Genomic DNA, 26,938 nt, shown 5'->3' on the forward strand with positions numbered 1-26,938 from the left:
TTCCTTCGGAATCCGAACAGGATTCCCTTCGGAATCCGAACGGGATTCCTTCGGAATCGAACGGGATTCCTTCGAATCCGAACGGATTCCTTCGGAATCCGAACGATTCCCTTCGGAATCGAACGGGATTCCTTCGGAATCCGAACGGATTCCTTCGGAATCGAACAGGATTCCCTTCGGAATCCGAACAGGATTCCCTTCGGAATCGAACGGGATTCCCTTCGGAATCCGGGCAGGTTCCCTTCGGAATCCGAACAGGATTCCTTCGGAATCGGGCAGGATTCCTTCGAATCCGAACGGGATTCCCTTCGAACTCCGAACGGGATTCCCTTCGGAATCCGAACGGGATTCCCTTCGGAATCCGAACGGGATTCCCTTCGGAATCCGAACGGGATTCCCTTCGGAATCCGAACGGGATTCCCTTCGGGATCCGGGCAGGATTCCCTTCGAACTGAATCGGGCAGGATTCCCTTCGGAATCCGAACGGATTCCTTCGGAATCCGAACGGGATCCCTTCGGAATCCGAACAGGATTCCCTCGGAATCCGGAACGGATTCCCTTCGGAATCGAACGGGATTCCCTTCGGAATCCGAACGGATTCCTTCGGAATCGAACGGGATTCCCTTCGGAATCCGAACAGGATTCCCTTCGGAATCGAACAGGATTCCTTCGGAATCCGAACGGATTCCTTCGGAATCGAACGGATTCCCTTCGGAATCCGGGCAGGATTCCTTCGGAATCCGAACGGGATTCCTTCGGAATCCGAACAGGATTCCCTTCGGAATCCGAACGGATTCCTTCGGAATCCGAACGGGATTCCTTCGGAATCCGGGCAGGATTCCTTCGGAATCCGAACGGATTCCCTTCGGAATCGAACGGGATTCCCTTCGGAATCAGGAACGGTTCCTTCGGAATCCGAACGGGATTCCCTTCGGAATCCGAACGGATTCCTTCGGAATCGAACGGGATTCCTTCGGAATCCGAACGGATTCCCTTCGGAATCGAACGGATTCCTTCGGAATCGAACAGGATTCCTTCGGAATCGAACGGGATTCCCTTCGGAATCCGAACGGGATTCCTTCGGAATCAGACAGGATTCCCTTCGGAATCGAACGGGATTCCTTCGGAATCGAACGATTCCTTCGGAATCCGAACGGATCCCTTCGGAATCGAACAGGATTCCTTCGGAATCCGAACAGGATTCCTTCGGAATCCGAACGGGATTCCCTTCGGAATCGAACAGGATTCCCTTCGGAATCAGAACGGGATTCCCTTCGGAATCGAACGGATTCCCTTCGGAATCCGAACAGGTTCCCTTCGGAATCCGAACGGGATTCCTTCGGAATCGAACGGGATTCCCTTCGGAATCCGGGCAGAGTTCCTTCGGAATCGAACGGGTTCCCTTCGAATCAAACGAGTTCCTTCGGAATCCGAAGGATTCCTTCGGAATCGAACAGGATTCCTTCGGAATCCGAACGGGATTCCCTTCGGAATCCGAACGGATTCCTTCGGAATCGAACGGGAGTTCCTTCGGAATCCGAACAGGATTCGGAATCCGAACAGGATTCCCTTCGGAATCCGGAACGGATTCCTTCGGAATCCGAACAGGATTCCCTTCGGAATCAGAACGGATTCTCTTCGGAATCCGAACGGGATTCCTTCGGAATCCGAACGGGATTCCCTTCGGAATCCGAACGGTTCCCTTCGGAATCGAACAGGATTCCTTCGGAATCCGAACGGATTCCCTTCGAATCCGAACGGGATTCCTTCGGAATCGGGCAGGATTCCTTCGGAATCGAACGGTTCCCTTCGGAATCGAACGGGATTCCTTCGGAATCTGAACAGGATTCCCTTCGGAATCCGAACAGGATTCCTTCGGAATCCGAACGGGATTCCTTCGGAATCAGACGGGATTCCCTTCGGAATCGGGCAGGTTCCTTCGGAATCGAACAGGATTCCTTCGGAATCCGAACGATTCCTTCGGAATCCGAACAGGATTCCCTTCGGAATCGAACAGGATTCCCTTCGGAATCCGGGCAGGATTCCTTCGGAATCCGAACAGGATTCCTTCGGAATCCGAACGGATTCCTTCGGAATCGAACGGGATTCCTTCGGGAATCCGGAAAGGATTCCTTCGGGAATCCGAACGGGATTCCTTCAGGAATCCGAACGGGATTCCTTCAGGAATCCGAACGGGATTCCTTCAGGAATCCGAACGGGATTCCTTCGGGAATCTGAACGGGATTCCTTCGGAATCCGGACAGGATTCCCTTCGGAATCGAACGGGATTCCTTCAGGTCCGAACAGGATTCCCTTCGGAATCCGAACGGATTCCTTCGGAATCAGACGGGATTCCTTCGGAATCCGAACGGATTCCTTCGGAATCGAACGGTTCCCTTCGGAATCCGGGCAGGATTCCTTCGGAATCCGAACAGGATTCCTTCGGAATCCGGGCAGGATTCCTTCGGAATCCGAACGGGATTCCCCTCGGAATCCGAACGGGATTCCCTTCGGAATCCGAACGGGATTCCCTTCGGAATCCGAACGGGATTCCCTTCGGAATCCGAACGGGATTCCCTTCGGAATCCGAACGGGATTCCCTTCGGAATCCGAACGGGATTCCTTCGGAATCGGGCAGATTCCTTCGGAATCGAACGGATTCCTTCGGAATCGAACGGGATTCCTTCGGAATCCGAACAGGATTCCCTTCGGAATCCTAACCGGATTCCCTTCGGAATCCTAACCGGATTCCCTTCGGAATCCGAACGGGATTCCCTTCGGAATCCGAACGGGATTCCCTTCGGAATCCGAACGGGATTCCCTTCGGAATCCGAACGGGATTCCCTTCGGAATCCGAACGGGATTCCCTTCGGAATCCGAACGGGATTCCCTTCGGAATCCGAACGGGATTCCCTTCGGAATCCGAACGGGATTCCCTTCGGAATCCGAACGGGATTCCCTTCGGAATCCGAACGGGATTCCCTTCGGAATCCGAACGGAATTCCTTCGGAATCGAACGGGATTCCTTCGGAATCGAACGGATTCCCTTCGGAATCGAACAGGATTCCCTTCGGAATCCGAACGGATTCCTTCGGAATCGAACAGGATTCCTTCGGAATCCGAACAGGATTCCCTTCGGAATCGAACAGGATTCCCTTCGGAATCGAACAGGATTCCTTCGGAATCCGAACGGGATTCCCTTTGGAATCCGGATGGGATTCCCTTCGGAATCAGGACGGGATTCTGAAACGGAATTTGATTTTTTTTTTTTTGAATTCGTACGAAATTCCTTTGGAACCTAGACTATTTACACAAGAACTGAAAGGTCTTCAGACAAGACCTGGAAGGTCTTCAGACAAGACCTGGAAGGTCTTCAGACAAGACCTGGAAGGTCTTCAGACAAGACCTGGAAGGTCTTCAGACAAGACCTGGAAGGTCTTCAGACAAGACCTGGAAGGTCTTCAGACAAGACCTGGAAGGTCTTCAGACAAGACCTGGAAGGTCTTCAGACAAGACCTGGAAGGTCTTCAGACAAGACCTGGAAGGTCTTCAGACAAGACCTGGAAGGTCTTCAGACAAGACCTGGAAGGTCTTCAGACAAGACCTGGAAGGTCTTCAGACAAGACCTGGATGGTCTTCAGACAAGACCTGGAAAGTATTCAAATAAGTTCTTTAAAATATTTCAACAAGACCTGAGGCAAGGATAATATCAGGAAAATGTTGAAATATTTCTGATTTCTTGCAAGAGTTTTCAAAAATGGATCAGATGTTGTTCAAGTTTTGTCCGGAGAACTGCCAAGTTTGGTTCAAAGTCCTGCTAGATGCTGTTTCCAGACCTGGCAGGTCTTGTCTGAATAACTTCGAAGTCTTGTGCAAAGACCTGCCGAATATTTTTAAAAACCTGACTGGACTTTCCTTTCGAAAACTTTCAGGTCTTGACTCAAGTTATTCAAGAGTACTTTCGAGGACCCTTCAGATCTTTTTCGAAAAGCTTCCCTGTTTTTTTGGAATATGTTCAGGCAACAGAAAAGATACCAAATTTAGTTATTTAGGAGGACTCGTTAGCTCCAATATTCCACGTTTGCCCATTTTGCCACCCTGCCAAAAGCTGCATTACAAAAATATGACACTGGCTCATCTGCTTAAACTTGTTTTATTGTGATCAAATTAATACGGAAGCAATGAGATAAACATCCGGAGCGGCATTTTTATAATTTTTTGTGCTATATGCAAATAGGAATGGAACACCTTCCAACTAGTATGCAGAATTTTTAAAAGTTTAAAACAAAGGACAATGCATTGATTTCAAGAGTTCTGTTTCGTACTGACTCTCCAACCAGAAAGTTGCTTCAATCCAGAAACTTGTTTCTTGAATTAGCAAAAACAAAAAAAAAAACACTTTCACATCAGCGTTTCGCATTCAAAAGAACCGACAACAAACACAAAAGCCACCATCCAGACGTTTCAATTTGGCAAACCCATCGTCTCTGTAGAATCTATTCTCGGCTCCCTCCCTCGGTTGCACCGCATGGCCTACTTTGCCGACAATTGCTCCCTCGCCTCCTGCGATCGTGTTCGAAGGGTAAGCCGCCGCCCGCCGCCGGTTGGAGGGAAATGTGAGTGCAATGAATGTTGTTTGCTCATCCCATTTCCAGCTCCAGAACGTCGTCGGATGCGGTGGCGGCCAGGTATGCTCTGCTGCACTTCGGTTCTGTTCGTCAGCGTTCTTGTCGACCGCCAGAAGGACGGACGGGAGGGGTATGACAATTTAAGGAATGTAGCAAACATGTTCGTCTGGTTTTCGTTAGGGTCGTCTTTTTTACGTTTGAGTGTTGCGACGTTATTTGCATAGGACCACGCGTTCTGCACTTTCCGGCAGATAATTCGATTCCGTCCCGTTCCCATCTTCGTCGTCGGTCGTAGACGTCATGTTCGAACGGCAAATACTTTTTGTGTAATTTGTCAAATTGCTACCATCCATGTTCTGGAAACGCTTCGTGCATCGGTTCCAACCTAGAAGATGAGCACTCAAAAATTTAGTTTGGTGACGGCGAGGTGAGGTGCTCGAGGAGGCTGTCACGCAAAATGAAAGGCATAATGTGACGAGAAAATGAGAGTTTTAGCCCGCCCACCGCCTACTAAATGGGCGGTTGAAAGCAGAAAGCAGCAACAGCACAGTAGGCCTAATAATAGTATCAGCCGATAATTATTATGATTTTCCGCCTGTCCGTTCGGATGTCGGTTCTAAAAGGACGAGAACCCGGCGGCAATCGCCCAAAGCCTGGACTAATTGAAAGAAAACATTTTCTCTGCGATAATGGCGTAAAACCCTCGATTCTGTTGGTAATTACATTATGGTTGCGGTAATAATTATTATCGCTGGGATCTCCGTCCCCAAAACGAGGCCAATTATTGTCTTTCAGATCTTCGGTCGCGTCATCCTCAGTGCCAGATTAACTCTGACATACACACACAAACTGTCAAACACGATGTAGACCGGCGAGGGCGGAATTCAATTAGCACTAAATCAAAGCAATCGAGGGCTTACAACAGACTGGCTAAAGTGCTTAATTAATGCGACAAAGCCGCAATTATTTCGATCCGTTATGGGCTCGTAGAGGAGGAGAAATATTTTCCAAGAGACTACGCAGCAAAGTCGATGACGGGTATTCAACGAGACGTGATTCCGCTCGCGATGACAACAATTCATTTGTCAATTTTATTAATCAGCAAGCGCGTCACTGCCCTCACCATTATTTGTCAGTCTGATGCGTCTGCTCGTGGAATGGTGCAAAGTGCAGTCAAATTTGCACCACGTGTCACAACCGGTCCAAGTTGACGAAAACGCTATTTCATGCTACGCGTTGCTACTGATTGGTGCAGCATTTGAGAGGTGGGCCGTTAATTTGTTGTACGGGATCATACAGGGACATGCTGGATTGTTGGTTTATGGCTCAACAAAGTGTGAAATTTGATTTTTCCCCCGACAGCAGTCCTGAATGTGACAGTTTCGTATCTCAGTCCCAAAACGGCTGAACAATGGAATTGGAGAAGTCCAAAATTCTGAGGCATGAAAAGCAAACTGGAAAGATCTCACCAAGCTCCAAAGTCATGTTTGATGACTAAAGTACAACATTCTTGTTCCAGAGATTGCAAACGCAATAAATTTTGACTACCAGTCTAAATGGAATCCCCCGACAGTGCAATAGTCGGGTGAAAGCTGGAACGGGATCGTAGAACCTTTACAAACATTTATGGTAATAATGCAATCATAATGGGATGGTAATGATAAAATATCTATGCACATAATCATATTTATCTCCGCTCGTATGGCGGCAGCTGGGTGGCAAAAGGGTAGAAGCGGTGAACCCGGAAAACTTTCATCGGTGACATTTTAATGCAACCCCCTTTTCCCGATGTCGCCTCTGCTGTGCGCTCCCTGACACGTCAGCTCCGAGCTGTCGGGGGTGGAGATTCTTATAGTGCTCTGTCAGGTTCCGCACAAGCTACACAAGCATGTGAGCAGACATTTTTCACCGATATGTATTGCAAATAGAGAGACGAATGGGGGGTCGGTCAGAGCAAGGCAAGGTTGCATTTAAATTTCTGATTTCCTACCCCCCATTTTCCAGGACGCTGCACTTGATGGGTGGAGTGCAAACGTTTTTGCTGCTGCGTGGGATGCTTCCTCCGGGTGCCTGTCGGAAAGAATGTGTTTGTGTAACAGATACCCGGATTGTGAAGATGATTGCCATGGTTTGTTATGATTGTGACAAATTGTTTATTCTGATGATGTGGACTACATTGTTCCGCTCGAAATCGAAGATATTTTGTTGTTTTCTTTATGGTTGGGATATGAATAAAAATTTATGATAATTGAGCTTCACTGTTTTACGATATTTCAAACTTCAAACTGTGTTACATATCTGCAATCGAAAATTCCAACAAGGATTGCAATTTCGTTGTATTTGAAAGTGATTGACATGATTTAAAAGATATTCTGAAAAAAGTTGGATGTTCGAAAAGAAAATCGAAAAACTTTGAATAAGACCAAGAAAGCCTTCTTCAGTCTTCAGAAGAATCATGTATGGTTTAAAACAAACGAATAACCTAAAACGAAGATTTACAGAAAAGACCTGAAAGGTCTTTAGACAAGACCTGAAAGGTCTTTAGACAAGACCTGAAAGGTCTTTAGACAAGACCTGAAAGGTCTTTAAACAAGACCTGAAAGGTCTTTAGATAAGACCTGAAAGGTCTTAAGACAAGACATGAAAGGTCTTTAGACAAGACCTTAAAGGGCTTCAGACAAGACTTGAAAGGGCTTTAGCCAAAACCTGAAAGGTCTTTAGACAAGACTTGAAAGGTCTTTAGACAAGACCTGGAAGGTCTTTAAACAAGACCTGAAAGGTCTTTAAACAAGACCTGAAAGGCCTCTAGACAAGATCTAAGATATTTTTGGACAAGACCTGAAAGGCAAAGACCTGAAAGGTCTTTGGACAAGACCTTAAAGGGCTTCAGACAAGACTTGAAAGGGCTTTAGCCAAAACCTGAAAGGTCTTTAGACAAGACTTGAAAGGTCTTTAGACAAGACCTGGAAGGTCTTTAAACATGACCTGAAAGGTCTTTAAACAAGACCTGAAAGGCCTCTAGACAAGATCTAAGATATAATTGGACAAGACCTGAAAGGTCTTTGGACAAGACCTGAAAGGTCTTTGAACAAGACCTGAAAGGTCTTTGGACAAGACCTGAAACGTCTTTAGACAAGACCTGAAAGGTCTTTAGACAAGACCTGAAAGGTCTTTAGACAAGACCTGAAAGGTCTTTAGACAAAACTTGAAAGGTCTTTAGACAAGACCTGAAAGGTCTTTAGACAAGACCTGAAAGGTCTTTAGACAAGACCTGAAAGGTCTTTGGACAAGACCTGAAAGGTCTTTAGACAAGACCTGAAAGGTCTTTAGACAAGACCTGAAAGGTCTTTAGACAAGACCTGAAAGGTCTTTAGACAAGACCTGAAAGGTCTTTAGACAAGACCTGAAAGGTCTTTAGACAAGACCTGAAAGGTCTTTAGACAAGACCTGAAAGGTCTGTAGACAAGACCTGAAAGGTCTTTAGACAAGACCTGGAAGGTCTTTGGACAAGACCTGGAAGGTCTTTGGACAAGACCTGGAAGGTCTTTGGACAAGACCTGGAAGGTCTTTGGACAAGACCTGGAAGGTCTTCAGACAAGACCTGGAAGGTCTTTGGACAAGACCTGGAAGGTCTTTAGACAAGACCTAAAAGGTCTTCAGACAAGACCTGAAAGGTCTTTAGACAAGACCTGAAAGGGCTTCAGACAAGACCTGAAAGGGCTTTAGACAAGACCTGAAAGGTCTGTAGACAAGACCTGAAAGGTCTTTAGACAAGACCTGAAAGGTCTGTAGACAAGACCTGAAAGGTCTTTAGACAAGACCTGAAAGGGCTTTAGACAAGACCTGAAAGGGCTTCAGACAAGACCTGAAAGGTCTTTAAACAAGACCTGAAAGGTCTTTAGATAAGACCTGAAAGGTCTTAAGACAAGACATGAAAGGTCTTTAGACAAGACCTTAAAGGGCTTCAGACAAGACTTGAAAGGTCTTTAGACAAGACCTGAAAGGTCTTTAAACATGACCTGGAAGGTCTTCAGACAAGACCTGGAAGGTCTTTAGACAAGACCTGAAAGGTCTTTAGACAAGACCTGAAAGGTCTTTAGACAAGACCTGAAAGGTCTTTGGACAAGACCTGAAAGGTCTTTAGACAAGACCTGAAAGGTCTTTGGACAGACCTGAAAGGTCTGTAGACAAGACCTGAAAAGTCTTTAGACAAGACCTGAAAGGTCTTTAGACAAGACCTGAAAGGTCTTTAGACAAGACCTAAAAGGTCTTTAGACAAGACCTAAAAGGTCTTTAGACAAGACCTAAAAGGTTTTTGGACAAGGCCTGAAAGGTCATTAGACAAGACCTGAAAGGTCTTTGGATAAGACCTGAAAGGTCTTTGGATAAGACCTGAAAGGTCTTTGGATAAGACCTGAAAGGTCTTTGGATAAGCCCTGAAAGGTCTTTAGACAAGATCTGATCTGTCTTTAGACAAGACCTTAAAGGTCTTTGAACAAGACCTGAAAGGTCTTTGGACATGACCTGAAAGGTCTTTGGACATGACCTGAACGGTCTTTGGACATGACCTGAACGGTCTTTGGACATGACCTGAAAGGTCTTTGGACAAGACCTGAAAGGTCTTTAGACAAGACCTGAAAGGTCTTTAGACAAGACCTGAAAGGTCTTTAGACAAGACCTGAAAGGTCTTTAGACAAGACCTGAAAGGTCTTTAGACAAGACCTGAAAGGTCTTTAGACAAGACCTGAAAGGTCTTTAGACAAGACCTGAAAGGTCTTTAGACAAGACCTGAAAGGTCTTTGGACAAGACCTGAAAGGTCTTTGGACAAGACCTGAAAGGTCTTTGGACAAGACCTGAAAGGTCTTTGGACAAGACCTGAAAGGTCTTTGGACAAGACCTGAAAGGTCTTTGGACAAGACCTGAAAGGTCTTTGGACAAGACCTGAAAGGTCTTTGGACAAGACCTGAAGAGTCTGGACAAGACCTGAAAGGTCTTTGGACAAGACCTGAAACGTCTTTGGACAAGACCTGAAAGGTCTTTGGACAAGACCTGAAAGATCTTTGGACAAGACCTGAAAGGTCTTTGGACAAGACCTGAAAGGTCTTTGGACAAGACCTGAAAGGTCTTTGGACAAGACCTGAAAGGTCTTTGGACAAGACCTGAAAGGTCTTTGGACAAGACCTGAAAGGTCTTTGGACAAGACCTGAAAGGTCTTTGGACAAGACCTGAAAGGTCTTTGGACAAGACCTGAAAGGTCTTTGGACAAGACCTGAAAGGTCTTTGGACAAGACCTGAAAGGTCTTTGGACAAGACCTGAAAGGTCTTTGGACAAGACCTGAAAGGTCTTTGGACAAGACCTGAAAGGTCTTTGGACAAGACCTGAAAGGTCTTTGGACAAGACCTGAAAGGTCTTTGGACAAGACCTGAAAGGTCTTTGGACAAGACCTGAAAGGTCTTTGGACAAGACCTGAAAGGTCTTTGGACAAGACCTGAAAGGTCTTTGGACAAGACCTGAAAGGTCTTTGGACAAGACATTAAAGGTCTTTGGACAAGACATTAAAGGTCTTTGGACAAGACATTAAAGGTCTTTGGATAAGACCTGAAAGGTCTTTGGATAAGACCTGAAAGGTCTTTGGATAAGACCTGAAAGGTCTTTGGATAAGACCTGAAAGGTCTTTGGATAAGACCTGAAAGGTCTTTGGATAAGACCTGAAAGGTCTTTGGATAAGACCTGAAAGGTCTTTGGATAAGACCTGAAAGGTCTTTGGACAAGACCTGAAAGGTCTTTGGACAAGACCTGAAGGGTCTTTGGACAAGACCTGAAAGGTCTTTGGACAAGACCTGAAAGGTCTTTGGACAAGACCTGAAAGGTCTTTGGACAAGACCTGAAAGGTCTTTGGACAAGACCTGAAAGGTCTTTGGACAAGACCTGAAAGGTCTTTGGACAAGACCTGGAAGGTCTTTGGACAAGACCTGAAAGGTCTTTGGACAAAACTTGAAAGGTTTTTGGACAAAACTTGGAAGGTCTTTGGACAAGACCTGAAAGGTCTTTGGACAAGACCTGAAAGGTCTTTGGACAAGACCTGAAAGGTCTTTGGACAAGACCTGAAAGGTCTTTGGACAAGACCTGAAAGGTCTTTGGACAAGACCTGAAAGGTCTTTGGACAAGACCTGAAGGGTTTTTGGACAAGACCTGAAGGGTCTTTGGGCAAGACCAGAAATGTCTTTGGACAAGACCTGAAGGGTCTCTGGACAAGACCTTAAGGGTCTCTGGACAATACCTTAAGGGTCTTTGGACAAGACCTGAAAGGTCTTTGGACAAGACCTGAAAGGTCTTTGGACAAGACCTGAAAGGTCTTTGGACAAGACCTGAAAGGTCTTTGGACAAGACCTGAAAGGTCTTTGGACAAGACCTGAAAGGTCTTTGGACAAGACCTGAAAGGTCTTTGGACAAGACCTGAAAGGTCTTTGGACAAGACCTGAAAGGTCTTTGGACAAGACCTGAAAGGTCTTTGGACAAGACCTGAAAGGTCTTTGGTCAAGGCCTGAAAGGTCATTGGTCAAGACCTGAAAGGTCTTTGGACAAGACCTGAAAGGTCATTGGACAAGACCTGAAAGGTCTTTGGACAAGACCTGAAAGGTCTTTGGACAAGACCTGAAAGGTCATTGGTCAAGACCTGAAAGGTCATTGGATAAGACCTGAAAGGTCATTGGATAAGACCTGAAAGGTCTTTGGACAAGACCTGAAAGGTCTTTGGACAAGACATGAAAGGTCTTTGGACAAGACCTGAAAGGTCTTTGGACAAGACCTGAAAGGTCTTTGGACAAGACCTGAAAGGTCTTTGGATAAGACCTGAAAGGTCTTTGGATAAGAAACGTATTAGGACAAGACCTTAAAGGACATCGGAAAAGACCTTCAAGTTCTTCGGAAAAAACCTTAAAGTTCTTCGGACAAGACCTTAAAGGTCTTCGGACAAGACCTTAAAGGTCTTTGGACAAGACCTTAAAGGTCTTCGGATAAGTCCTGAAAGGTCTTTGAATAAGACCTGAAAGGTCTTTGGACAAGACCTGAAAGGTCTTTTGACAAGTTCTTAAAAGGCTTCGGACAGAACTTAAAAGGTCTTCGAACAAGACCTTAGAGGTCTTCGGACAAGACCCTAAGGTCTTCAGACAAGACCTTAAGGGTCTTCGGACAGGGCGTTAAAGCTCTTCGGACAAGACCTTAAAGGTCTTCAGACAAGACCTTAAAGAGCTTTAGACAGGATTCTAAAGGTCTTTGGACAAGACTTTACAGGTCTTCGGACAAGACCTTAATGGTATTCGAACAAAACCTTGAAGGTCTTCGGATAAGACCTCGAATCCCTCGAAAGACTTGGAAGCTCGCCGATGAAGGTCTTCGGATAGGACCGGGATAATTCGTTTTTTATCCGTTGCAAATTTTTCATTCGCTTATGTTTCCAGTTTTACAATTTTATCAATTATTAACTTTTTGTTTTATGTTTTATTGATGTGATTTTTCACAGCTGAGCTGCGACTATTATAAAAATTGGTTAAAGATAATGTAAGTGAAATGCCAAATTTTTCATGGCTCCATGTTTGTCAATTCTATAAAGAAATTGAACCTTATCTGAATAGGAACTCAAGTGAAGATGTCTACGAGCTGCGTTAGCAGCGCTAATTTAGTATAGGTCGTATTTCTTAGTAATATGAAAAGAATAAGTAGAACTACATCTGATGTCATCTCAAACTTCAAAGGTTCAGAAGATCCATTTTGAAGCTATTTAAGATGCCATTCGCCATCAAATTCTGTATCCATCGAACAACCTTTCAATTTCATTCAGAGTTCATTTGAAACTGTATTAGGAATCCGTCCTAAGCTTAATATGTTGATGTTGGAAATTGTTAAAATTAAAGCACTTTTTGAGAATGTGGATGTGGAATTCCTCAAAGCCCGAATTGACATCAGCAATTTCTACTATTAGTACTATTATCGAGCATAGCACCCTCTTTCTAATAAATTTACCAAACACAATATTTCTCCACCGCAAACCACCAATAAAACCATCAAACCATCAATCAACTTCCCAGGAAAAAGTGATCAGAATGTTGATTTGCTAATCCCTGTTCGGCACCCCACGCAGCCACACACATATCTCGAACTTCTTTTGCAACCGAAATCAACAATCTCCCGAAAACATTATCCGCCTCGTATTGCTCTACTGATGGTGCCGCTGCTGGGCCGCCAGTGATGAAATCATTTATCAATCCGCAGGCACTTTTACTCCGGACAATAATCCCCCATCATCAGGCTGCACCACGTACGGCCCCCACACCCCAACCGAGTAGTGTAGGTTTCGGACAAAGAAAAAGCTCTGACAAGCGACGCTCGCATTTCTGTCCAAAACAATCATCACTACAGGATTTCGGTTCCCTCAGTATCATGCCATCAGAGACGACGAGCACTCACTCAGTTTTGGGCAGAAGAACCTTCAGCTAGGAGCTGCCGACCTAAGTAGGCGGGCATGCGTTTGACATTGATGATTTCTGTCTTTCTTCCATCCACGCTCATGATGATGGTCTCTGGCGATGTAAATGACGCACATCCTTCCTTTCATGGCGTGCTGTGTTCCATGGCTGCAGCTTACTTGCGAACGGCCATATTCGGAAGTTGAGTGCTCCCAAGGAGCAGAAAACACGAACACAAAAGAATGATGGAGAGGAAAACCGTTTTCCATTGCGAACGGACTTGCTATGCGGGAAGAACGGCCGGTCATTCCAGGTCTGTGGCGTTATGAATTTTCGGGAAATTCCTCCGAACAAAAACCAGGCCAAACAACAATGTTTCGGTGGGACTAAAGGCTCACTCCGGATCAGTCGGATTTCAGTGTTGGGAGTCATCATTTTTCCTATGCTTTTCATAGAAGGACGTCGTCGTCGGTATGGAAGGAGCGACTGCTCCTCTAATGGATTGTTATTGAATGTGCAAGTTAATTAAACATTTTTGCGCAACAATGGACACTCTTGAACGGTGAAGACTCTCGAGAAAATGAAGGGAGTGTGTCTGCGATTCCCCGAACGAAGGAGAAAATTCACAGCAGACACGTTGCAGAGCTATCTGTATGCGTCGATCGATAGACGTTCTAACTTTTTCACTCGAACCGAAAACCACCAGATAGGTCACAAAAGTTACTCTACTTCAAGGGAGTTCTTTTTCAATTATGTCCCAGTGTTGGAACCGTGGAAAAATTCAATCACGTGCGAATCGAATGCGTCTTGTTTGGAATGCAGTTCGAGCAACTCAACTCAAACCAGAGCAGAAAAGTTCTCATTTGAAAGGACAGATTGAAAGTTCGGATAATGCAATCTGTTGTGAAGAGCAGCGGCACCACTCTGTGGTGGAATTAGTATGGAAGTGGTTCACCATCGGAAATGGCACATGAATTGGAATTTTTGCATTGCTGCGCAGATAAAGCTCAACTATTCAACGTCAGTGGTTCGTGCTTTCCACTTGTGTGCAATGCTTCTCGGATGGCTCAACTTGCCCCGCGGTCAAGGACCCGTCAAATTGTGATGTCTGGTACCTACTCGTAGTAGGCTGGGACGCCCCGATAGCCATCATGTTCGCGAAACTCTTTCGAGACTATGACATGCGGTACTTGTGTGAATGACAGCCATGAGAGTCCCCCTCCATGAGGGGCGCTAATAATCGATGCTCGACGTGTTCGACATGAGTGCTTGTCTGGGTCAACGCTTGTATGGGATTCTGCGAAATAGACCTGATTAATAGAGAACAATATGCTATTTATGTCAGTTGACATAGTGAACAGAATTTAAAATTATAAAACGGATGACGTTTAGTGGCACAGACGAGAGAGTGAGAGACAGATTACACTAGAATAAAAACAAGAAAATAATAAGCGTAATTATAATAAAATACAGGTGTTCGATTTCAGCATGGATTAATCTGGTTTTAGGGGTACTGAACAATCTCAGTACATATTTTACAATTATTTAAATGAGGCCAAGAGGAGGAAGAAAGAAAGCTCTACGTTGATCGACAGTGGCCCAATCTGCCTCGCTAATATTTTGAATTTTCTAACCTTTTATTCAAAACAGCTAGACGGCTCTAGTATTCGCTGCGTTGTGGGCTTCAAGGCCTTGCGGTTAGCGGCGTCAGTCATCTGGACGTATTTGAATCATTTGTTTGAGAAACTGCATAAGTCCATTTTACACCATTTCGAGAAAACAACAAAAAACTGTTTTTGAACAAATTTGCACCGAATCTTTCGATTTCTTCGATACAGATCAATAGTTTTTGGCAAAACTCAACACCCTGGGGCACTTTCAGTGCAAAAAATGTAAGCAGTATGTCGTGACCCGACCGAGATTTCTAGTCTCGACCGTTCGTCGCAACAATACTCAGCAAACTGATTGTCATTTTGCTCTCACACGATCATCCCGAAAACTGAATATTGTTTCCGACACTTTATAGGCCCGATCTTATCTACTACATTCTTCTCCTCCTCTACTCTACAGGAATGTAGTGAACGTATAAGTCAAAATTCCACGAAAAGTTTCTGCAAAAAATATTTGAAACATAACACAATGAAGCCGAAAAAGCTGCAGATCACCCAATTCAATTTTTGTCCAATCGAATTCTAATACAATCCAAATCCAACTCAAATCGTACACTCAGTTCAAATAAAGTCGAAAACCAATTCATATCCAATTCCAATCCAATCCAATTTAAACTTCATCCAAATCCAAGCCAAATTTGATGAAATGCTCAATCATATCTAAATCCAATCCAATCCCAGTCAAGAAAAATTCAATTTCTCATTTAAATCTAATTTTATCTAATCTAAATTTAATCTTTATCCAATCCAAATTTAATCTGAATCCAAACCAAATCAAATCCAATCCAAATCCAGTCCAAAGCCAATCCATAACCAATGCAAATCCCATCCAAGTCTAATCCAACGTCAATCCAAATCCCTATTTTAATCCAAGTCCAACCGAAATCTCATCCAAATTCAATCCAAAACCAATTCAAAACTAATAAAAAATAGTCCAAATAAAATCCAAATCCAATTCAAAACCAATCCAAATCTAGCCAAATCCAATGAAATAAAAAAAAAATCTAGCCATAGCCAATGAAATACACAGGATTTTGTTTTTACACGATTTTTTTTCGCTCGTATTTTTGATCGTGTGACTTCAATTTACCACCGAACTCTTCGCAACATGTTTCAAAAAAATCCAGAATAAATCAAAGAAAAATCACATGATAATGAATATGCGTTAAACATTTAGGATTAGTGGAAAATTGATAAAATGTAAATCGTGTAAAAACAGAATCCAGTGTATACTCCAAAATCCTATCCAATTTTAATCGAAATCTATTGCAAATCCAATTCAAATTTAATCTGAAACCATTGCAAATTCAATTCAAATCCAATCTAAATTCAATTACTCATTCAAATATAATCTTTATCCCAATTCAAATTTAATCTGAATCAAAATCCAATTCAAATCTAATATCCGAATCCTATCCAAGTTCAATCCAAATTTAATTCAAATCCAGTCAGAATCAAATCCAATTAAGACATAGCCAAATCCAAAAAAAACTCATTCAAGTCTCTTAATCCAATCCAAATTTAATCTGAATCCAATTCAGATGCAATCCAAATTCAATTCAAATCCAAATTCAAGTACAAAATTTCAAATCCAAAATTTAAGTTTAATCTAATCCAAACGCAATTCACATTCATTACAAATCCGATCCAAATTCAATCCAAATACAGTCCAAATCCAATCCAACACAAATATAGCCAATTCAATTACTCATTTAAATCCGATCGTCATCCAATCTAAAATCAACCTGAATCCAATCATAATTCAATGCAAATCCAATTTAAATACCAATTCAAATCCAGATCCAGAAATTTCACCCCAGTCCAATCCAAATTCCAAATTCCAACCCAGTCCGAATCAATTTCAATCAAAACCTGGTCAAATCCAAATAAGTACTCATCCAGATCTAATCATAAACTAATCCAAATTTAATCCATATCCAGATCTAATCGTAAACTAATCCAAATTTAATCCATATCCAGTTCAAATCCAATTTAATCCGAGTCCAATCCAAATCCAATCCAAACTTAATTTAAATCCAGTCCGAACAAATCCAATCCAAATTCGATTCAAATTTAGTCCAAATCAAATCCAATCCAAATTCAAGTACACTTCAAATCCAATCCGAATCTAGCCAAATCCACTGAAATACTCATTCAAATTTAATTTAAATCGAATCTATATTTAATTTGAATCTATTGCAAATCCAATCCAAGTCCAATGAAAATCCAGTCCAAATGCAATCCAAATCTCAATTCAAATCCAATGGAAATCTCATCCCATTTCAATACAAATCCAATGCCAATGTAGTTCAAGTTCAATGAACATCTCCAAATCCAATGTCAATTCCAAAACGAGATTCAAATTGATAATCCACCTTTAAATATAATGCTGCTAGAATATATTTTCTAATTCAGTATTCAAATTTAATCTTTTGTTTATGTTTTTTTCTTTTTGAAATTTTTTGTCACCCGGCCTACTTCACTGCCCTTTCGTCAGGGAGCCTACCGGGGACGCTAGCCATCTTTGTTTTTGTTCTTTCATTGTGCTTTCTTTTGACGTAAACTACGTCTAAGGGGAAGACTCTGATACAGGGTGTAAAACGGAAATTTCCAAATTTGAGACCGTCACGAAATTAGGATAGATTTCAAACGCTAATAGCTCCATTATCTTTCAATGGATTTTCGAGATTTTATTATCAATCGAATCGGCAACTCTCCAGCAATTTTTAAGCCTATTGGAACTTTTGATTATCAACGTAAAACATTAAAACACACATTAAAAATTCCAAATCTTTACCAACCCAGTAAAATTTCACAGTTTCGTTACGACCGCCGTCTGCGGTTGGTTCTTGCGCTCTACTTTTGTGCGGTGATTCGTACAAAAGTAAAAAAAGAACCAGAGCAATGACGGTCGGAGCAAAAAAGTAGTGTTTATGAAAAAGTGCTACAGATGCTGGACATGTTCATGTAAGCAAGAGGTGAATATTAAAATTGATTATCAACTTTAAACAAGGTTACACTCTTACTGTTTTGACGGAAATTGAGTAAAATTTCTGTGGGATAGAAAGAGAGAGCAATGCAATTTTACTCAGTCACTGAGTAGGTGATAGTTAGCGTGTATCCTACTATTTAGGCAGCATCCCTTTAAAATAACACTTCAAAAGCATTTAATCGCCATTTAATAGACAATTAACTATGAAATGCATTAATCACTCTAAGTCGAATAACAATCGGAGAAAGGCATCATCACCACTGCGGAATAATAACTTTTTTAAATGAAAATGCAGAAAAACTACACATTACACGTGGCAAGGGCCTGTTCAAATATTACGTAACGCGAAAACGTTGTGTTTAAGAACCCCCACCCCTCGTAACAATCTGTAACAAAATTTAGAACTACCCACACCCCATGCGTAACGCGTAACAAATACATTTTTGGAGAAAATCTTGGTTTTGGTAGAATTTGAACCACGATACAATAAATTATAATTTTTGTGTATTTTATGCTATTTTGAAGACAATAACTATTTTTGAAAAATACAAATATTTTTTCTCATTGTTACGCGTAACAATTTTTTGAAGGACCCCCACCTCCTATATTTTGCGTAACAAATCGTAACAAAACCCAGATTAATCCACCTAACGGTGATGGCGCCTTTCTCGCGCAAAAAGGTAATAAATGTAGCCTTTACGCTTACACCTCGATGATGTACAAGAAAGGCAAAACAGTTACACCGTCTAATGTTATGATAGAAAATTTACACTACTAGACGACAGATGGCGCTGCCAAAAGTTTCTCGAATTTCCTATGTTCGAATTTTGACTTTCGGTCAATTTCATAATACTATGAAACTGAACGAATAGCATACTTACGCCTAAATGCGTGCAACACGAGCATCTTTATAGTGCGATGAAACTCTTAATGGGAAGCCACGGATAAAATATTCATAGATGCATAACACATTATTGTTCTATGTGACTATGTCTCATCACTATTTTAATATTATCTATTTTTTGCAATTTGCAATTATTATGAAATTCAATAGTGATCAACAGCGTTTTAGTCTCAGTCGGATGCAACTTGTTGCAAGAAAATCGGTTAAGAGTTTCTATGTGAAAATTTGGCTAATGTTTTTTATGGCATTTTGTGCACACACACACGCACACACATACACACACACACACACGCACACACGGACAGACAGACATTTGTTCAGCTCATCGAGCTGAGTCGAATGGTATATAACACTATGGGTCTCCGGGACTTCTATCAAAAGTTCGAATTTGGAGTGAAATGATAGCCTTTCGGTACAACTTAGTTGTACGAGAAAGGCAAAAATAAAACAACCCCCCACCCTCTATTGCGTTACGTAATATTTGAACAGACCCCAAAACGTTTACTAAAACAAACCTCGCTACCTCCTAACCCCATAAATCCAACATCCCAATGGTTGTAATTTGACTAAGCACGCACGCGCGGTTTGAAGTTTGTATGAGAACTACTATGAAAATAGTAAATTTATCGGAAAGCGATCGAACTCACCCTTAAATTGTATTTTGACAATTTTCACAACTTTTCCTTTTAATTTTGCTAACCTTTTGCATATAGAAACACAGCTGATCCCAATACGAATCGATTAGTGAGGCAATCTCGCAAATCGGTCATCCTCTTCGTGAGTTAAATTGCCTCAAAGGAAGAATATATAGAAGAAAGAAACACAAAATATGACTATTGACCATTGATGATTCATACAAACCTATATTTGATAATTTGAACTCGTTTTCCGACGATGAAAAATTTTACGATTCAGCACAATGTCTCCTAGTACTGGACACCATTGCATCATGTTCAAATGTGACTAAGTTCCTGTTACATGAGTAAAGACATCATTCAGAATAGTAATATTATTCACATCTAGAAAAAATTTAAACTTCTATTTACTTCCACTATAATCACTAATGTATCATCAGACTCGATTATTATCGACTCGATAACAAAACACTGAAGAAGTTTTCAAGTAGAAAACGAAATACGTATCTGATGATACATTAGTAATTATAGTGGAAGTAAATGGAAGTTTGAAAAAAAGTTTTAACCTTGTAACATTTTCCCCTAAGACGCTCAATATTAATTATTTCATTATTCACGTGCTTTGTTGTAAATATTAAAAATTGTTAGTTAAGCTTATTTGACTCTTCAGCTAAATTGTTTACATCCTAATCCAAGTTCCCACCTTTTTCAATGTCCTCTTCAAGTTTTGTTTCTGCTAATTTCTGTGGCTTTCTCAGCAAGAAGAAACAATTGAATTGAAGTAAGTGTAATAAAACAAGTGTGAAGAATTTTTATTCAACTTCAAATTTTGTACAAAGTTTATCACATGGAGATCTGATATTTCTTGCCGTAGCTTCCTTTTGTACTTAATAAGATGAAGGAGGGACCTCTGCAAGTAGTGTCGTTTTAAGAAGTATCCGGTATTGGGAGGTGTCCGGCGCTGGGAGTTCTCCCACTAAATAGTTAATGATCCGCCTCACGAAACGATCTCTCACATACGGGGCGATTTCTATAGTAATTTCCATACAAACTTCAAACTGCACGTACTCAGTTATATTAAAACCAATTCAGTTGAAAATTTAAGAGGTTCACCAAAACGGAAAATGTTATCGTTCAAGCATAAGGGAGCGCAGAAGTTAAAATTTCAATCACTCTAGACTCTAACCAAAATAATGACTAAAATAAATACTCCCCCTAAACAATTAGAAAATTCCCATAAGAAAATAGAAAATTGCCAATAAAGAAATCAGGGTATGAGCAATAAATAAATATAAAATTTCCACAAATAAAACAAAATTTCCATAAACAATTAAAAAATTTCCACAAAACAAAAATAAATAAGCACTTTTAAAAGCAAAAATTGCAATTATAAAAAAAGAATTTTCCATAAAAAAAATGTTCCACGAAAAAAATACAAAATTTTCATAAATAAATCAATATAAGCAATACAAAATTACAAAATTTTCCACAAAATAAATATATTTTTTCCATAACAAAATAAAAATTTCCACAAAATTATCAATGTAGAGCAATAAAAAAATAAGAAAATTTGCATAAAGAAATATAAAAAAGCAATCAAACTGTGCTTTTTTCCATAGATGACCTTCTTCTTTGGAAGCGTTTAAAGTTCATGTAAAATTTCATCAGCTTTATTGCTTTCTTGTATTTTTAATGGAAATTTTCTTTTTTTTATTGCTCTTTATTGATTATTTTGTGGAAAATTTTTATTTTTTTATGGAAAAAAAATATTTATTTTGTGGAAAATTTTGTAATTGTTTATTGCTAATATTGATTTATTTATGGAAATTTTGTATTTTTTTCGTGGAACATTTTGATTTCTCTATGGAAAATTCTCCTTTTATAATTGCATTTTTTTTTCTTTTAAAAGTGCTGATTTATTTTTGATTTGTAGGAAATTCTTAATTGTTTATGGAAATTTTGTCTTATTTGTGGAAATTTTATAATTATTTATTGCTCATACCCTGATTTCTTTATTGGCAATTTTCTAATTGTTTATGGGAAATTTCTAATTTTAAATGGAAATTTTATTTGGCTGCCCCAAAATAATTATCTTATAATCTGTTTTACGTAGTTTACGTCAGGCGGTCGTATCTTGTGTGTAACCCTTCTGATTTTTTGCACTATTCTGTCACCCGGCCTACTCCACTGCTCTTCCGTCAGGGAACCTATACCGGGGACGCTAGCCATTTTTGTTTTGGTTTTCATTGTGCTCTCTTTTTTGCACTATTCTGTCACCCGGCCTACTCCACTGCCCTTCCGTCAGGGAGCCTACCGGGGACGCTAGCATATTAGCTTTATTTGTCTCCATTTTACGCTTATATTTACCTGATTGTTTTTCCTATATCACTTCTTCCGGGGAGCACTAACAAGACCTAAAGATAAAAATTATATTTTTACCGGCTGCGTCATTGTGGTGACCCGACCGAGATTTCTAGTCTCGACCGTTCGTCGCAACAATACTCAGCAAACTGATTGTCATTTCGCTCTCACACGATCATCCCGAAAAGTGAATATTGTTTCCGACACTTTATAGGCCCGATATTATCTACTACCTACACAGTACTCCACAATTGCTCATCAAAGTACGTGGACATATGTAGTTTCTCAAACAAACGAAAAAAATTTCATACATTCCTGAACAAAAAAAAAATTTCGTGTTTTTTGCCAGAATACGTATTTTTGGACGAGGATTCAGAATATATAAAAATCTCATTTTGGCCAAAAATGTTACATATGCAGTTTCTCAAACAAACGGTTCATTTGCGTGCTGTGGGGTGTGCCCTAGTAGTGAGAAAACTTTTCGTAAAGCGGAAAATTCTTCACTAGTCCACTGGGTAAAGTATTCAGTCTGTGCAACCTCTGGTCGAAGACGGTTTCCTGTCCTTTTTAAATCACTGCTGCTTTTTTAATCATTTCATACGACGTAGCGCCATAGGATATAACTTTGCGTAGAATGATCAGATTTTGATTAAACTGGGACCATCGGACTCGGAAACTCTTCTAGTATACTGTCCCCATGCAAAACCTTTGATTGGCCCTTGGCCACCGGAGATGTTCCGGGTTTTCCGTGGGTATGTTAAAAATGCATTTTTTCTTCTGCTTGTCATTTTATATGACGTTTACTTTCATCATGTTTTATGCTTTCTCTAGAAATTAGAACTAATATGCTGACCTTGATTATGCATATGTACAACATCTGACGACCAAACTGGCACAACCTCACACAACCCTACTTCATTGAGCGCCGTTGCTGATGAAGCAAGTGTGTAGGAGCCGGACAATACTAAATACTCATCCTACTTGGTTGGCATGTGTACAAAAATACATATGAGAGAGTTAGTTCTGAAAATGTATTGCGAGAGATCGGCTGGTACCTGGTGCTGGGAATTTGGTTTCATCAGTACCCGCTAAGCTGCGGTGGACGACGGAGGTCCTTCGTAGCTTAGTAGGGAAAGCACCTGTCATGCGAACTGGGGTCGTGGGATCAAAGCACACCGAAGGGGCGGTTACCCTCCAATACCTTTTCCGAACTAAATCTATCACATGTTGTACATATGCATAATCAAGTTTCAGACATAGTAAATAATTTAATAGTACACCGAGGAGAAGAAGAACGATTGCTTAATCCGCGGTAGTTCAGCCGTTGAGTGCGCAAACAACTCACCGTACGACCCTGACAAAGTTTCAAGCGTTTGTTACTACTCTTTCCTGCTATTTGCAAGCTCGCTTCCTCGCAGCTCGTTACGCTTCACGTTCCTTGTCGACTGTAGTGTGAGTGGTCTCAGAGGGCCCGTAACGCCAAGATCCTTGGCTACCCTTTCCTCTAACCCGGGTGGAAGCCGTGATCTTCTTCTTCTTCTTCTTGATTGGCATTACATCCCCAAAGAGATTATTATTTTCGTGCATTTTTTTTTGTTATTTTCTGCAGCTCTTTTAACACTTATTCGTATTATGGTTTGTCATCAAGATCACGTTTTACTGTTGATGGGCTATTATCGTCTCCCCGTCTAGATGACAGAATAGTGTCTAGTCGTGGTCGCATAAGAGCAGGCTTGATGAATGAGTCAATGTGGCTGGACCAGACGATTAGAGAGATGCTCCTGCTGTTTCCCTGCATGGTCGATGAAATATTGGACCACTGATCCGATGTCGAGAATAGTTTCAACCCTGTCTTATGTCCAAACTATTAATGAACATCGCCTAATCTGCCGGATTTCTGTTGAATATTGGCAGATCTTTCTCACCAATATGCCGCTATCCGTAGTGAGGTGAGAACCACTTGCTTTTCCGTTCGACAAAGATGACTGTCTTCCAGAGCGCATTTCGAGTGGGTGGTTGTGTTGCCACAGGATTACGAAGATTCGATCGCCTGGGAAGGTTTGGATGGGTGTGCTCCAAGAAGACCCTAGTTGTGGTAGCGATTGTTCAGTATCATCACATCGGTGGACAAGAACATTTACTAGCGGGAAGAGGCTCCGAGTCGTGAAGAGAAGACGAATTGTCGAAATGGCTGCCTGCCCCTGGAAGGCCAAAGTATCCTATACTTCGATCGGGGCTTCGATCGAGACTCTCCTTGTACAACTGTTGATTCCCTATCGGTCATCCCTCCCGATAGATGACCTGTCAACAACTTTGACAATTTCTCGACGAACCCCGTTGTAGTCGCCACAATAATTCCTCGTTCGGAAAGCTGTACAAGCATCTCTTCCTTCATCTTTACCGATTTGCGTCGGATCGATTGCAGGCTTGCAACTGCGCACACAATTTGCTTCTAATGTGCGTTGACGCAAACATGATTCCTCCTTCTGAAGCTTTCTCTCCTTCTCCAGCTTCTGCTGTGCCTCTTCGAGTTCCAGTTGTTGTAGTTTTTCTTCCTCTTTGACCTCCTCCTTTTGTTTGATTCTTTGGCATCTTCTTTAGCCAGTTCCAGTTGCGCTTTCGTGACTGATGACCTGGACCCGACAATACGAATAGACCTTTGGGACCTCAGTCATTTTCCTTTCTTATTTGCGGGGAAGGGTCGTTTGACCGAAATATGACTTTTGGTCGAATAAGTTATTTGGCCGAACAGCTCATTTGGTCTCACTTCTCACTTCTTATTTCCCCTTTTCTCACTGGGAAAAGTGAGTAGTGCGAAGTGGGTAGTGAGACGCCTCACTTCGATCTTTTTACTTTTTACTGTGAGAAGTGAGAAATAAGGGGTGAGAAGTAAGACGTGTCAATTCTCACTCCCCATTTCTCACTTCTCATTGTAAAAAGTGAGGCGGGCTAGCCTGATTTAAACCGCTAGTGTAGCCGCCGTTCATTTAGCCCTACTGTTCGTTCGTCCATTCGTCGGTAATCGGCAAAAATTAAATTTGCATACGCCCATTGTACACCCAAAATAAAGTTTCCGCACGTTGGTCAGATTGAGGGAAAACCAGTAGAGTAGGCCTACCAACACAGGAACAAATCGATGTCGATGAAGAAGAGGAATAAAATTGTATTGTAAAATGAAGTAGAATCTTTTCTTTTTTTGAATCCTGTGATCGAATACACTGTGGCAAGGAAGTATCTGGACGATTCCTCAGGAGGGAATTCTAATGAGGTAAAAGTAGAAGATTCTTTATGTTTCCGAATCGTTTTTGGATTTTTAGCAGGTTAATTTATCGGGTTGGCCCGGAAACCAATCACGGATAGCTTTTTATTCGAAGTGTTTTAGGGAAAACGTCCGGTGATGATAACGGCCGCGAAGGCAATATTGATGTCGTCGGCGGGAGTCACTATTCTGAACACTGACGCTTTCCTATGTTTTTCCTTCCAGCCGTGAATCCCTTGCACTCCCCTGCCAGCCAACTCGTTTCCCTCCCATAGGGGTATCACAGGTCGGGCAAGCCATAAACGTGGTAAATGGTCTCCTTCGGGAGTGGCGCTTAAGCCATTTTACTTATTCCGGGGAACTCGTGAATCTGACGGGTTGTGATGTTCTATTCGGCCAGTGGCCTTTGGCCAAATGGCATAAGACCTCCTTTAAAGAGGCTCGGAAGCCTCCTTTCAAGAGGCTGGGAAGCCTCCTTTCAAGAGGCTGGGAAGCCTCCTTTCAAGAGGCTGGGAAGCCTCCTTTCAAGAGGCTGGGAAGCCTCCTTTCAAGAGGCTGGGAAGCCTCCTTTCAAGAGGCTCAAAGCCTCCTTTCAAGAGGCTCAAGCCTCCTTTCAAGAGGCTCAGGCCTCCTTTCAAGAGGCTCAGAAGCCTCCTTTCAAGAGGCTCGGAGAGCCTCCTTTCAAGAGGCTCAGAGCCTCCTCCTTCAAGAGGCTCGGAAGCCTCCTTTCAAGAGGCTCAGAAGCCTCCTTTCAAGAGGCTCAGAAGCCTCCTTTCAAGAGGCTCAGAAGCCTCCTTTCAAGAGGCTCAGGCCTCCTTTCAAGAGGCTCAGGCCTCCTTTCAAGAGGCTCAGCCTCCTTTCAAGAGGCTCAGAAGCCTCCTTTCAAGAGGCCTCAAAGCCTCCTTTCAAGAGGCTCAGAAGCCTCCTTTCAAGAGGCTCAGAGCCTCCTTTCAAGAGGCTCAGAAGCCTCCTTTCAAGAGGCTCAGAAGCCTCCTTTCAAGAGGCTCAGAAGCCTCCTTTCAAGAGGCTCAGAAGCCTCCTTTCAAGAGGCTCAGGCCTCCTTTCAAGAGGCCCAGAAGCCTCCTTTCAAAAGGCTCAGCCTCCTTTCAAGAGGCCTGGAAGCCTCCTTTCAAGAGGCTCAGAAGCCTCCTTTCAAGAGGCCTCCTTTCAAGAGGCTCAGAAGCCTCCTTTCAAGAGGCTCAGAGCCTCCTTTCAGAGAGCTCAGAAGCCTCCTTTCAAGAGGCTCAGGAAGCCTCCTTTCAAGAGGCTCAGAAGCCTCCTTTCAAGAGGCTCAGCCTCCTTCAAGAGGCTCAGAAGCCTCCTTTCAAGAGGCTCAGAGCCTCCTTTCAAGAGGCTCAGAGCCTCCTTTCAAGAGGCTCAGGCCTCCTTCAAGAGGCTCAAGCCTCCTTTCAAGAGGCTCAGAAGCCTCCTTTCAAGAGGCTCAGAGCCTCCTTTCAAGAGGCTCAGAAGCCTCCTTTCAAGAGGCTCAGAGCCTCCTTTCAAGAGGCTCAGAGCCTCCTTTCAAGAGGCTCAGGCCTCCTTCAAGAGGCTCAGAGCCTCCTTCAAGAGGCCTCAGCCTCCTTTCAAGAGGCTCAGAAGCCTCCTTTCAAGAGGCTCAGAAGCCTCCTTTCAAGAGGCCTCAGAGCCTCCTTTCAAGAGGCTCAGAAGCCTCCTTCAAGAGGCTCGAAGCCTCCTTTCAAGAGGCTCAGAAGCCTCCTTTCAAGAGGCTCAGAAGCCTCCTTTCAATCAGCTCAGAAGCCTCCTTTCAAGAGGCTCCAGGCCTCCCTTTCAAGAGGCTCAGAAGCCTCCTTTCAAGAGGCCTCAAGCCTCCTTTCAAGAGGCTCAGAAGCCTCCTTTCAAGAGGCTCAGGCCTCCTTTCAAGAGGCTCAGGCCTCCTTTCAAGAGGCTCAGGAAGCCTCCTTTCAAGAGGCTCAGAGCCTCCTTTCAAGAGGCTCAGGCCTTCTTTCAAGAGGCTCGGAAGCCTCCTTTCAAGAGGCTCGGAAGCCTCCTTTCAAGAGGCTC

The 26,938-nt window shown here is 42.5% G+C and overlaps 1 protein-coding gene across 15 annotated transcripts in view; it reads right to left on the reverse strand.

Moving 5' to 3' along the window:
- The window catches only part of LOC134221577 (collagen alpha chain CG42342), a 638,959-nt gene that overhangs the window by 528,348 nt on the left and 83,673 nt on the right, over positions 1–26,938 (reverse strand). The gene's annotated exons all lie outside the window — the stretch shown is intronic.

Source organism: Armigeres subalbatus, chromosome 1, assembly GCF_024139115.2.
Source record: "Armigeres subalbatus isolate Guangzhou_Male chromosome 1, GZ_Asu_2, whole genome shotgun sequence".
NCBI lineage: Eukaryota > Metazoa > Arthropoda > Insecta > Diptera > Culicidae > Armigeres > Armigeres subalbatus.